We start from the raw sequence: 14,582 nt of genomic DNA, 5'->3' as shown, positions 1-14,582 counted from the left end.
GGATGGTGTAGAGGAATTTGGAGGATGTAAGGGTCATGCAATGCTATCTTCAAAGTTAATCTTTTGAAAACATCTAACTCATGAAATGTGATTTTGATGACCCTCTTATTCTAGGCTTGTTTGCCTGTGTTTATTTTGTTTTACAGACATTACGTGTAAAACATCAGTTTCTGTGTCTAATGGCACTTTGTGGAGCGTTCCCATCTCTAGCTCTGTCACATTGTCCTGTAATGTGAGCTTCAATGTGACCCCCATACTGTCATGGTGCTGGGAAGATGGGGATAAATGTTTACCACTTGAGGGTCGGTCCAGACACACCCTCACCTGGAATCATATCGGTCCAGGGACAGGCAAGTCTATCCTGACCCTCCACAACATCACCCTGTCTGACTCGGGTCAGTACCGCTGTGTGGCCTCTCAACCAGACTACTGTGATCCAAACAGCACTGTTAGTCCACCTCTGGAAATTTACGTGACCAGTAAGTAACAGACCCTCAACAGAGTCACCCCACAGAGGGCTTATGCTTTGAAATAAACAGACTCAGCCTTCTCTTGTCGCCTACCTTCCAGGAAGCGGTGAAGTGACGGACGTCTGTGTGAAAGATGAAAAACCTGTCTGTGGTAAAGGTCGTACTCTCTTCACATGGTCAACACATTATCAACTGCAGGAAACCTGTGAGATCAAGATTCTATGGTTTTAGATCTAGTTTTCTGATGAAATATGGCATGATTCTGTCCAACTGTTGTTGTTTCACCAGAAATGACTGGTGTCATTGTGGACATCTCACGCATTATTCTGTTTGTGGTGGCTACGGGGGCTGTCATGGCACTCATCCTGTGTAGGCTTCTGAAAGCTAGAGGTATGCTGAAAGTCTTCACCACAGCATCACAAAAAAAACACCCCACCACAAGTATCATATTTCCTGTCAAATGTTTTATGAGAGTCATATTTGTCATCCCCCTTCATTACAGGGAACTGTAGTCCACCAGAAGTGAAGGATCCCAGATGCTTGGAGGAGCTTCATCAGAACATGCCACCTGACAATAGACATGGGCGCAAATGGAGACCCCGATAATGCTTACGATGACTCAGTGTGATACTACCTATAGTGTATACTGCTTTGCTTTGGGTTGATGCTGAAGGGGACCATAGGGCTGTGGAAAATTTACAACAGAGAGAGGAGGAAGATATATTTTATAGATATGCAGAGTGTACAGGGTCACAGTGACCAATACACCCCAGAACAAGGCAGGGTTGGTTGGTTTCTTTTGTTAGGACCACTTTAGCTACACTGACACATGCCTCTGTAGGGGTTGTCGGTCCCCTACTAAAGCCAGAGGTGTGCTTCTACATGCTAGTTTGTTCCTAGCCTACGTTTGCCAAACAACAACAACATTGGCATTATCTTATATATGTCACTTTATGGAGGAGGGTCTGCTTGTCTCTCTGTCTGTAGTTTCTTAAGACTCAAAAGTGGTGGCTCATGTCTGTGAAAGATTTTATTGAAAATAAAGCTTTTTTTCCTCCCTAAACCTACTTAGTTATTTCTGTGACCGTTTTTCATCGCTAAAACTAAAGAAAAGTGCATTTCTCATGGGATATTATGTACTCGTATCTGTTGACTTAACTGAATGACAAATATAATTTAATTTATGATTAGATAGTAATCCGTTACAAGTTACCTGTCCACATTTGTAATCAGTAACATAACTTTTGGATTACTCAAACTCATTAACATAATCCGATCACTTTGAATAACTTTTAGATTACTTTTATATTAAGAGGCACTGGAAAACAAATAAGAATAGCCTATAAGCAACTGAACACCTTTTGTGGGATCAATCAATGTTAGAGTTTACATAGATGGACAAAAACAGAATTCGCATTTTACCTTTTGGGTTGTGTAGGCTACAGTGCCTTTGGAAATGGGTTTCTAAACCATTGTTTTTTACTTCAATATGATTGGGCTACATCTCTATATTACACGCTAAAGGAATGTCAGACATTCAGTCATTCCAATTTATCTTCTAGAATCTGACTTTCTATTTGAACATAACATAAAATCTAATGATGCTTAAGCCTGTTCTGTTATTTGAGTTTTATTCATGTTTTTAATTGCTCCAAAACATTGTTGAAAAATAAATGGCAATTACTCGAAAAGGGTATTGACATTATTGTATATAAAAATTAAGATATCCATAGCTTTTCGCATTAAGGGGTTTTGAACCGCTCTTAGTCTGACCCGTCGCCTAAGACCTGTTTGCCTTGGGAGACCCTACCAGGGGCATATAGCCCCAGACAACATAGCTCCTAGGGTCACTCGGGTACTCAAACCCCTCCACCACGTTAAGGTGGCAGTTCTTGGAGGGGTTCAAAACCCCTTAATGAAGAATAACATTTTGAGTACCGTGACGTCGCCCGGTATGGCGCAGCCGGGGCCCCACCCCGGAGCCAGGCCCGGGGTTGGGGCTCGAATGCGAGCGCCTGGTGGCCGGGCCTTCCCCCATGGGGCCCGGCCGGGCTCAGCCCGAACGGGTGACGTGGGGCCGCCCTCCCGTGGGCTCACCACCCACAGGAGGGACCATAAGGGGCCGGTGCAAAGAGGATCGGGCGGCAGTCGAAGGCAGGGGCCTAGACAACCCGATCTCTGGACACAGAAACTGGCTCTAGGGACGTGGAATGTCACCTCGCTGGCGGGGAAGGAGCCTGAGTTAGTGCGTGAGGTTGAGAGGTTCCGATTAGAGGTAGTCGGGATCACCTCTACGCACGGCTTGGGCTCTGGAACCACACTCCTTGAGAGAGGATGGACTCTTCACCACTCTGGAGTTGCCCATGGTGAGAGGCGGCGGGCTGGTGTGGGTTTGCTCATAGCTCCCCAGCTCTGCCGCCATGTGTTGGAGTTTACCCCGGTGAACGAGAGGGTCGTTTCCCTGCGCCTACGGGTCGGGGATAGGTCTCTCACTGTTGTTTGTGCCTACGGGCCGAACCGCAGTGCAGAGTACCCGACCTTCTTGGAGTCTCTGGGAGGGGTGCTGGAAAGTGCTCCGACTGGGGACTCTATTGTTCTACTGGGGGACTTCAACGCCCACGTGGGCAACGACAGTGACACCTGGAGGGGCGTGATTGGGAGGAACGGCCCCCCTGATCTGAACCCGAGTGGTGTTCAGTTATTGGACTTCTGTGCTAGTCACAGTTTGTCCATAACGAACACCATGTTCAAGCATAAGGGTGTCCATCAGTGCACGTGGCACCAGGACACCCTAGGCCGCAGGTCGATGATCGACTTTGTTGTCGTCTCATCTGACCTGCGGCCGTATGTCTTGGACACTCGGGTGAAGAGAGGGGCGGAGCTGTCAACTGATCACCACCTGGTGGTGAGTTGGATCCGATGGTGGGGGAGGAAGCTGGACAGACTCGGCAGGCCCAAGCGTACTGTAAGGGTCTGCTGGGAACGTCTGGCCGAGTCTCCTGTCAGAGAGATCTTTAACTCCCACCTCCGGCAGAGCTTCGACTGGATCCCGAGGGAGGTTGGAGATATTGAGTCCGAGTGGACCATGTTCTCCACCGCCATTGTCGAAGCGGCCGCTCGGAGCTGTGGCCGTAAGGTCTCCGGTGCCTGTCGAGGCGGCAATCCCCGAACCCGGTGGTGGACACCGGAAGTAAGGGATGCCGTCAAGCTGAAGAAGGAGTCCTATCAGGCCTGGTTGGCTTGTGGGACTCCTGAGGCAGCTGACGGGTACCGACAGGCCAAGCGGGCTGCAGCCCGGGTGGTTGTGGAGGCAAAAACTCGGGCCTGGGAGGAGTTCGGTGAGGCCATGGAGAAGGACTATCGGCTGGCCTCGAAGAGATTCTGGCAAACCATCCGGCGCCTCAGGAGAGGGAAACAGTGCCCTACCAACGCTGTTTACAGTAGAGGTGGGCAGCTGTTGACCTCAACTGAGGATGTCGTCGGGCGGTGGAAGGAGTACTTCGAGGATCTCCTCAATCCCGCTGACATGTCTTCCATTGAGGAAGCAGAGGATGAGGGCTCAGTGGTGGACTCGTCCATCACCCGGGCTGAAGTCACAGAGGTGGTCAAGAAACTCCTCGGTGGCAAGGCACCGGGGGTGGATGAGATCCGCCCTGAGTACCTCAAGTCTCTGGATGTTGTGGGGCTGTCTTGGTTGACACGCCTGTGCAACATCGCGTGGCGGTCGGGGACAGTGCCTCTGGGATGGCAGACCGGGGTGGTGGTCCCTCTTTTTAAGAAGGGGGACCGGAGGGTGTGTTCCAACTATAGGGGGATCACACTTCTCAGCCTCCCCGGGAAAGTCTATGCCAGGGTTCTGGAGAGGAGAATACGGCCGATAGTAGAACCTCGGATTCAGGAGGAACAGTGTGGTTTTCGTCCGGGCCGTGGAACACTGGACCAGCTCTATACCCTCTACGGGGTGTTGGAGGGTTCATGGGAGTTTGCCCAACCAATCCACATGTGTTTTGTGGATTTGGAGAAGGCATTCGACTGTGTCCCTCGCGGCATCTTGTGGAGGGTGCTTGGGGAATATGGGGTCCTGGGTCCTTTGCTAAGGGCTGTCAGGTCCCTATACAACCGAAGCAGGAGCTTGGTCCGCATTGCCGGCAGTAAGTCAGACTTGTTCCCAGTGCATGTTGGACTCCGGCAGGGCTGCCCTTTGTCACCGGTTCTGTTTGTAATTTTTATGGACAGAATTTCTAGGCGCAGCCAGGGGCCGGAGGGTGTCAGGTTTGGGGACCACACGATTTCGTCTCTGCTCTTTGCAGATGATGTTGTCGTGTTGGCCCCTTCTAACCAGGACCTTCAGCATGCACTGGGACGGTTTGCAGCCGAGTGTGAAGCGGTGGGGATGAAAATCAGTACCTCCAAATCCGAGGCCATGGTCCTCAGTCGGAAAAGGGTGGCTTGCCCACTTCAGGTTGGTGGAGAGTGCCTGCCTCAAGTGGAGGAGTTTAAGTATCTAGGGGTCTTGTTCACGAGTGAGGGAAGGATGGAACGGGAGATTGACAGACGGATCGGTGCAGCTTCTGCAGTAATGCAGTCGATGTATCGGTCTGTCGTGGTGAAGAAAGAGCTGAGCCGCAAGGCGAAGCTCTCGATTTACCAGTCAATCTACGTTCCTACTCTCACCTATGGTCATGAGCTTTGGGTCATGACCGAAAGGACAAGATCCCGGATACAGGCGGCCGAAATGAGTTTTCTCCGCAGGGTGGCTGGGCGATCCCTTAGAGATAGGGTGAGAAGCTCGGTCACCCGGGAGGAGCTCAGAGTAGAGCCGTTGCTCCTCCACATCGAGAGGGGTCAGCTGAGGTGGCTTGGGCATCTTTTTCGGATGCCTCCGGAACGCCTTCCTGGGAAGGTGTTCCGGTCCCATCCCACCGGGAGGAGACCCCGGGGAAGACCTAGGACACGCTGGAGGGACTATGTCTCCCGGCTGGCCTGGGAACGCCTCGGTGTCCCCCCGGAAGAGCTAGAGGAAGTGTCTGGGGAGAGGGAAGTCTGGGCATCCCTGCTTAGACTGCTGCCCCCGCGACCCGGCCCCGGATAAGCGGTAGAAGATGGATGGATGGATAGCTTTTCGCACATAAACTAAATCTGCAGTAGTCTGATTATTTGCTCCACAACCAACATTGTCAAAATGTTGCAGAAACCCCCGGCACGTGAATGCACGTTTGCAATCGTGAACACCCTCATAGAAATAAGATTTACACACACAAACGTAACCTGCTATTATTATGGCCACCAGTGATGGATTTTCAAAACACAAAGAAATAAACGTTGATTATAAACCTGCACTCTTAGCTTAAAGTGAATGACGTCAGCAGCCAATGATAACTAATTAACACAATTTTCAGTGATGCAAAGCAAGCAGAATCACATGGCCTACCTGTATGGACGGAGTTGATGTGGCCGCTTCAAATGCAAATAATCATCCTTTGGCAGAGTTCTTCCTAACACACCTTTTCTCCTCAAATGTCGTGGTGAATTCCATATAATGTTTTATCTTGAAGGCAGCGCCATGTTACAGCTATCTAACAAATAGTTGCCTAATCTATTAAACAATTCCTGTAAAAGTTATTCGGTGCAACTCAGAGGCGTAGCAAGGATCACAATACATTCGGGGCTTAGCCCACCCTCCCGCCCTGCCTGTGACAGAAAGTACAGGGATTTGAATGTACACGCGGAAAATGGGCTTTAGCCCCAGACGCCCAGGGCTAACGATGTCACTGGTGCAACTCATCCTGGCTGTGTTGTTCGGTGCATTTGACAAATAAACCTTAAAACTTGAAAAAGATTTAACACCAGGTAGGCTTATTGCCTATCATTGTTCTGAGAATAATGCGTCGAATAGCTAACTAAATAACATTTTATATGACTCTGCTAATATTATTGAAGATATACTCTGTTTTTACCAGCCCTCCATCCAACCAAAACTGGAGAAATGTAAAGTAGCGCATCCTCCGTCACTATATTGTAGTGATTTGCAGTTCTCAAACGATTCGTTCGTTTTGAACGAATCTTTTTAGTGTCTCATGACTCACAAGTCCTTTTTTCTAGTGACTTGTTCAATTGAACGGTTGTTTCGTTCATTTGAACGACTGGCAGCGGAGTTCTAGCCAACCACGGAATACGCTGTTAGTTTCACTTTTTGCAAAGATAAATAGATCAAAACAATAGCATAATAAAGACATGTTTGTAACAGTTAATTGTACACACGGTAGGTCTGAAATTATATATAATACCGAAACTATAACTGACAGACTGGTCATTAGGGGCAGGTGGGGCACAGCCCCACATGTTGTCAACAGAAAGAACTGCAACAAAATTATGTTATTTTTATTTCTCGAAGATTACTACCTATAATTTATTATCTATGAATATAGCATTTTTCCTAATTTGCATATAATTTGTGTTAGGATTTTATTTAATGTTCAATGCAATGTACATTGTTAATAGGCATGCTATACAAAAATATTAATAGGCATGCTCAGAATGTTAGTGTGATCAATGTAGATCACACGAATTTGATGCCAAGTGGGGCTGACAGCTGGTAGCCCCACTTCGTATTTCAGATATGATTGGCTGTCTGTCTGGCAGCAACATTAATCGGCAAGAAGAGCGAGGAGGGTAGATTGTCTTAGCTAGCTTGTTAGTTTCACAAACGCCAGATAACTTGAAAATGAATGAAGTGGATTTCATACTCGAAAACCGGTTTGAAACCCTTAATTTGGAGGAGAAACTTGATGTAAAGCGACTTGGTGCCCATCAGCCACGGGATGATAAAAGTAACCAGGTGCTGGTAAAAGTAACCGGGTTTAATGTGGAGTGGTTTTTGAAGAAAAAGTGGCTAACAGTTAGCATACAAAAGAAGGCACCACTGTTTTCCATGTCTGCTATTTGATGGAGATGGTACTTGGTCGACGAAGGAACATCTTGAAACATCTTTCTGATAGGATTGCAAAACATGAGAGCAGCGGGAGTCATCTGGACAATGCTGTGAAATTGGGTTTACTTGGAAGGGTAAATGTCGCAGCCCGAGTTGACAGTGCATACAGGCGCTCCATTTAGCAGCATAACAAACAGGTGGAGGAAAACAGGTACGTTCTCAGTTGGATCATAACATGTATTAAACTGTGTGGAAAATGTGAAACCACACTGCTGGGGCACGACGAGTCGGTGGACTCCCTGAATCCTGGAATATTCCGATGCATTTTCAAGACTATGTGAGGGCGATTCGAGACTTCAGAGGCACTTTGACGCTCAGCCCATCTTCAAAGGGACTTCTAGCTGTACAAAACAAACGGTTAGACTGTATGAATGAAGTGTACAGGGAGGAGATGAATGGAATGACGGCTGTTATGAATGGAAACGTCCGAGGGGTACAGACGCTAATGAAAGAGACATACTCACATGCCCAGTTTGTTCACTGCTATACTCACCAGCTGAACCTGACCTTGCAGCAAGTTTGTTCAGCAAGGATCAGCATCCTGAAGGTGTTTTTGGCAGATTTAACTGCTTTTGCCATCTTTTTCTCAGGTGCTCCAAAACATGCAACCCGCTGTACGATGGAACTTTAAAAGTTGAACTGTCAATGCAGAAAAACGGAGCATCGATGACATTTGGGACTAGCAGTGCGCTCACCCGTTTCAAGGAGAATGTCCAGAATATGCGGAAGCAAACTGATGAATGGGCTGCCACGGTTCACGATGCACAGACTAGCCAGGCCGACGAGTAACCAATACAGCGCGGGTGATGAGGAGGCATGCGACACTGTCATCTCCCAGGTGGAGCAGAGGTTTTCACTAAGTGACCACCTGATCGCTGCCAAGCTGGTTGACAACTCGCTCTTCCCACAATTTCTCCTGTCATTCCCTACATCTGAGGTTGACTGTGCGGTGAAACTATGGCCTCTAGGAAACGAGGAAAAGTTTAAGTCTGATGTGCACTGTACCGCCACACTGAGCTTCACACTGGTAAGACGGCCCTGTCTCTGTTAATAACCATCCATGAGAACAACCTAAAGGAGGCTTTTGCTGAGACCGTCACTTTGCTGAAAATTATCATTACAACACCTATGATGACATCCGAGTAAGAGAGGAACTGTTCCACCTTGAAGAGGGTAAAAACCTTCACTTGCAATGCCGTGACTCAACGCATTGGCCATGTTGTCCATCGAAAGCCAGCTGATTCAGCAGCTACATGACTTAATTCCCAAAGTCATCGAAAAGTTTGCCCAGAGGAAGAACCGCCGTGCCACCTTTCTCTTCAAGTGAGCCCTCAGCCTTGGTGAGTGAAAGCATATTTTATCATCCTGCCTTTGTGGTGCTGGTCCGTGCATTGGTCATATTTTTGTGCTAGGTCGATTGATATTTATGGTGACGAGTGTCATTGTGTCCATGCTTATCTATTAAGGTTGTTGTCATAGAATGGCTCTGTATTCCTAAAAAATTGTCTTTCCACTTCGTTGTGGCCTTCAGTGGTGTTGAGCTCTGCTGTTCGCGTATGGCCCTGTGGCACATTGACTCTGAGCTTGTTTGCATTCCTAATTTAGTTTTGTAAATGTGACCGTGGTAATTTAACTTGTGTGTGAGAGAGGAGACCAATTACACAAGAAGGTCTCTCTCTCTCTCTATCTCCAGTATGTGTACTACAACACCTGGTAGTGTTGTACTACAACACCTGGTGTTTTGTGGAGCCATCAACAAGCCACTGTTTATTGATTTGTTAAATAAGCACGTCAGTAGCAAGAGGGAGTTCTGTAGCTTTACTGGTATGTATTCTACATTTTGAAATGGTTTGTGCCCCACCCATTTTTTACATATAAAAACGCCACTGATAACAGATTATACACTTTCTACTACGGATATATTAATAATATTACAAGGAATAGCCTACATTATATTTACTAAAACTACTTCAATTTTAGTAAATATTTTACAATACAAAAATAATTAGAAAATAGGCCTACACAGTGGACTACTGATCGTATAGAAATAGAATTCAAACGTCACAATAAGAACGCAGGCATGTGTTCTAAAGAATACGTCATAAATGCATTAGAATGCGTTCAGAAATCATACATGCCAATTTACAAACTTTCATCATTCTGCGAATTAACTGTATATTGAGAGAGACCTACAATTTATTTCTGTAAAAATGTCTAAAAATACTATAGTAAAATCTAAGGTAAGAATGCTTTTTTAAGCAGTTTTCTTGTATAATATACCTAGAGGATGTGTTATTAATGGCGTAACGTGCGCGTTCGAGATCATGTGGGTAGCGTAGTTCTTAATACCTAAACATATCTACACGTTCAAATAAAAATGTGCTAGTCTGTGTCTATAATAGGGTAGTCATTGCCGACTTGTCTCTACGTGAAGATGAAACAATGCCCAATGTTTTCTGTTACAGGTGATTCATTGCTCTGAGGGGAACACCCCTAATGATGGACTTGTCAAGAGTCCGCTGCGTTGCGACTACCAGCAGGTATTCTCCAGGAAATATCATGAAATTGGGGATTAATTGGTCAGTTCATTCAGAGTTGTTAGTGGTGGTCTGGAACAAAAGCCTGCACACACCCTGTAACTATATGGGAATGGGATGTTTGTCAGTCCAACCCCAAAATATCCTTTCCATATTTAACCAAATTCAGAATTGAAGACATACAGCGAGACATTTTGACCATCCAACTTATGAAGCGAACTAAAATGTTTCACCTTGCCTGCTAATGGATTATCTAACATAATGGTCAGATGTTTTAAATGCTAGGCTACCTCTCATTCCATTTATTACAGTGTGTCATCTTTAGATTTGACACTAGCTTGATATATTTCAGGAAAGAAGCTGTCTGGTGTGTCTCTGGAGTCCTTGGGCATCTGCTGCCATCCTCTCCCATGGGATCAGAAGGATCATACAGAGATGGCTTTCCCTTGCTATAACTATGGTGATCAATGTTCTCAATGGGAGGTAAGAGTAATGTCATGGCTGTATGCCTATTTCTATGGTACCTTTTCATTAACAACAGTGTAACGCAACCTTTATCAGCAGAAAGAGAAAGCCATTAGCTGAACATATTTTAATGTACAGGGACGCCAGAATGGCCTTAGAGAATGATTGGTTTTGTGTGTTGGGAAGGCTTCCAATTGACATCATCGATCCCAGAGCTGGTCCTGGTTTTGTCCTGGTTTTATATTTATGTCGTCTCATTCGTGTGTTGAGATAGTGTAATCTGTTCCATTTTAACACTACCGTTTTACCTGTATGTGTCTCTCAGGGTGACACCAAAAGCAATGGGCGAAAGGCTGCAGGCTGTGTCCAACGGTCTATGGGTCACAAAGGGCTGTGAGGTAGCCATAGTCCCACCTCAGGTTCCTCTCTCCAGTCCTGTCACTGCCAGTCAGAGGGCAGCAGCTCTCAGCTGCCTTAAAGAACTGGTGCGAATGTACCGCTGTTCTATTGGCCAAGGGACTGCACATGGTGTGTGTGAATGGAAGATCTCCACTGCTGTTGAGATGACTCTAAGAAATGCAAGCATGCTGCCCAACAGCATTTTCCACAACAGTTGGATGAAAGTATCCATCTCAGACCAGCTCCCTCCATTGACCCTTGGTGAGTCCACCAAGCAGGAACAAACTGTTCCACCATTGTCAAGTCTTTTCCCTATAGAAGCTGCCATGATGAGTGCAAAACCCTACCGTGCCCAACAGCTCAGAAAGAAAAGCCTGTATCACAAACAGCGTAATGCCTCCTCCACACTCTGCATGGTCCCAGAGATGCTCCTTATCCACACAATTGGCAGATTTATTTATAATATCTACCCCCTGGAGGACTTCTCCCCATGGACCGAGGAGGTTATTGAAAACCGTGTGGAGGTGACGCGGCAACTTTCCTTCCTGGTCCCGGAGGCCTTGGCCAAATCTACTAAGACCAAAGCCCTACAAAGAGCACTGAGGAAGCTCTCTGAGCCGAACCAGAACTGTGGCCCACTGGAGCTCCAGCTGGGAGATCTGCTATTCACCAACTTTCAGAAGCAGTTCTCTTCACAGCGCCCCCTGTCACCAGAGGCCTTCCTGGAGAATCGTCAGCTTTGCTTGGAAGTGTCACTTATGGTGAGCAGGGTGCTTCTCCAGCACTGGACCCCCAGGATTTCTTTCTCCCCTGTCTGTGAGGTGCAGGAAATCAGCCCGAGACTGAAGCGTTGCCAGGGGGGTGTCATCCAACACTGGTCCTCAACAGACCTCCTAGTGGTAAGACCTGTGCAACTAAATCTCCCGGGGCACTTGACGTATCTCACCAGAGGTCACCAGGGGGTCTGAAGCCTACTGTACACAGTGTAGAAACATCCACATGTATTTTTGTAGGAAACACCTTACTTCATTGGTGAACACAGGTACTGTACCATCCATCTGATATATGACTGTTTGTTTTTAGCTTGCTGATGAAAGTGATGAGGATCTGCACTCTGTGGGTACGTTTTCTAGAATGTACACACACACATGTGCTGGGTCTGAAAACTTAAAAACTAACAGGGCATTTCAGTTAACCAAAGGGCTAACTGTTCTACTTGTCTTACTTTTCTTTCCTTTTCAGATGACAGAAAACAGGGGAAGAAAGGAGTGAAGAGTTTCTTCCGCAGAGCTTGGAAGTCATTCAAGCGATTCACTACCCTTGGCTGCCTGTTGTGAGGTCTTGTCTCTCCCCTGTCTTTCTGTCCAGGTTTTCCATGTGTCTGCCCTGTCTGTTCACGTTTCCCTCAGTACACTTTGTGTTCATGTGCTCTGTTAAGAGTTTGGTCTTGTCTTCAGTCCTTCCTTATGATCCATGTTTCCTGAGTCCGGTCCATGTTTTCTGTATGTCTGTGTTGGTTTTTGTCTCTAGCTGTTTTATTTGTGTTTTGGCCTCATCCTGCCTATCGTCACTTCTACCTGCCTGCCGTAGTTTGGGATTCTTTTTCTGTCTAGTTTCCTTAGTTTGGTTCTTGGTATTTTTGCCTCAGTGTGTTTTTTGTTTTGTTTGTTTGCCAAGCTTTTGTTTTCTTGTTTGTGGGCTGCCTGCATGTTTGCAAAATAAAAGAAAGGGAGGTGGTGAAGGGACCCTGCATGGTGGTGAAGGGACCATGCATGGTGGTGAAGGGACCCTGCATGGTGGTGAAGGGACCCTGCATGGTGGTGAAGGGACCCTGCATGGTGGTGAAGGGACCCTGCATGGTGGTGAAGGGACCCTGCATGGTGGTGAAGGGACCCTGCATGGTGGTGAAGGGACCCTGCATGGTGGTGAAGGGACCCTGCATGGTGGTGAAGGGACCCTGCAGGGTGGTGAAGGGACCCTGCAGGGTGGTGAAGGGACCCTGCAGGGTGGTGAAGGGACCCTGCAGGGTGGTGAAGGGACCCTGCCCAGCCAGCGGCACTTCACTGTTCCACCCACAGAGTTGCTATCTCCCATAGAAGACCCCAGGATGTCTGACAGGTGTGAAGGCACCCCAGAGAAAAAACTTTATGGAGCAGGTGTTCAACTACGTGCAGGGTTGTACTGACTGGAGCCTTTGGTGCTTTCCGTCCTTTCGGACACAACCCTAGACTGGGCAGGAGGGTTGTGGTCTAAGGGAGAGCTCCTGAAGGTTCTTCAGACTACTTCAACGGAAGGTTGGTTAAAAAGCACCCGACAAACCAGGGTCTCCCAAGTCTTCTCTCCAGCATAACCCACAGGAATCGTGTCACCCCAAGTGCACCAGAATCGTGCCAGAGCACACCAGAGGTGCAATGGAGCCCCTGAGCCGGTGTAGCCCGGCGTCCACGACTCTGAACCGGTAAAGCCCGGCGTCCCGGAACCCGAGCAGTTCCCGTCTGGACATGTCCAGCAAATCTGGTCCTGTCGAGGTCAGGTCGCCAGAGCCCCCTACCACAGTCAGTGCACCGGTGCCCCCTGGAGAGGTCAAACCCCCGGCACCTCCTTTCCCGACGCTATCTTCTGACCACCCATGTCTCAGCAGAGGTCAGCACCATCGATACCACCATGAAACCCAATGCCTCCACCAATGTCTGTACAGTTGGCGTTCCCACCTAGGACCCTGTCAACTCCGCCCAGTCTCCAGCCTGCTGCACCTTGCCCAAGCTCCCTTGGTCTCTGCATCTGTGTCTTCCCCAATGTCCTTTTTCATGTCCTCCTCCGTCAGTCTCCTTGTCTGCTCCAGGCCCCTTCTGCTCGTTGTTCCCTCTGGGGATTTGGGGTCTTCTGGTCCCTCTTGTCTCCCCTTCTATTCCCATTTTGCCATAGTTTCGGGTTCTTTTCTGTTTTCGCCTCAGTATGTTTTGTGTTTTGGCCGTTTGTTTGCCAACCTTTTGTTTGATTGTTTGTCTACCTTGTTTGTGGGCTGCCTGCCTGTTTGCAAAATAAAAGAAAGTGAAAATGAAGTGAAAGAATAAAAATACAAAAACTGGAGTTCTGTGCCTGGGTCTCATTACTGCTGTGCCGGGAAATCATGTCACGTGCTCTAGCTGAACACATTTGAAATATTTCAATATATATATAGAGATATATATTTTATTATAGATATATATTTCAATTACAGGTAACTAGCTTGAATAATAACTGTACTGCTATCACTGTTTCTTTGAGCCTGAACAAAAATCTGGAATAATAACTCAGGAATTGGCTGTGACCTCTGCTCTCATGTGGAGTCGTTTGACTGCAACTGCTGGTTGCGGGCATTGAATTACTTAGTTGGCATGTTTTCTGGAAGAGATGCAGGGATATGAATCCTGGTTGCGTGGTTATTGATCCTATGTTATTGAAACATGATCATGTGTGATATGTTTATTTTACCTCTTTGGCTTCGTTTTTGAGTAAATTTAATTCTGGTTCATCTGTTCTGTTTTATTATTACATGCTGAAGGTTAGTGCTTCACCTATTTACTTGAGATCCTATGTACAGTAGATACACCTCACTGTTAGAATATGTACAATATGGATGTAGTAAATTGATAAAAAGAAATACTAGGCATGTATAATGGAACAGTATTCAAGGAGCATTTTACAAACTTAACATAATGAAGAGGAATAACATTTGGT

The 14,582-nt window shown here is 47.0% G+C and overlaps 1 long non-coding RNA gene across 1 annotated transcript; it reads left to right on the top strand.

Annotated features, from left to right (window-relative positions):
• The first annotated feature begins 395 nt into the window (after positions 1–395).
• On the top strand, positions 396–1,282 carry LOC109616604. The gene is made up of 4 exons (XR_002197803.2): positions 396–479; positions 571–621; positions 759–860; positions 973–1,282. It is a non-coding gene; the product is annotated as an uncharacterized LOC109616604 (long non-coding RNA).
• The last annotated feature ends 13,300 nt before the right edge of the window (positions 1,283–14,582 follow it).

The sequence above is a fragment of the Esox lucius genome, chromosome 2 (assembly GCF_011004845.1).
Source record: "Esox lucius isolate fEsoLuc1 chromosome 2, fEsoLuc1.pri, whole genome shotgun sequence".
NCBI classification, from domain to species: domain Eukaryota; kingdom Metazoa; phylum Chordata; class Actinopteri; order Esociformes; family Esocidae; genus Esox; species Esox lucius.
Note: the sequence above shows the minus strand (reverse complement) of the source record. Positions and strands in the feature narration are given on the sequence as shown.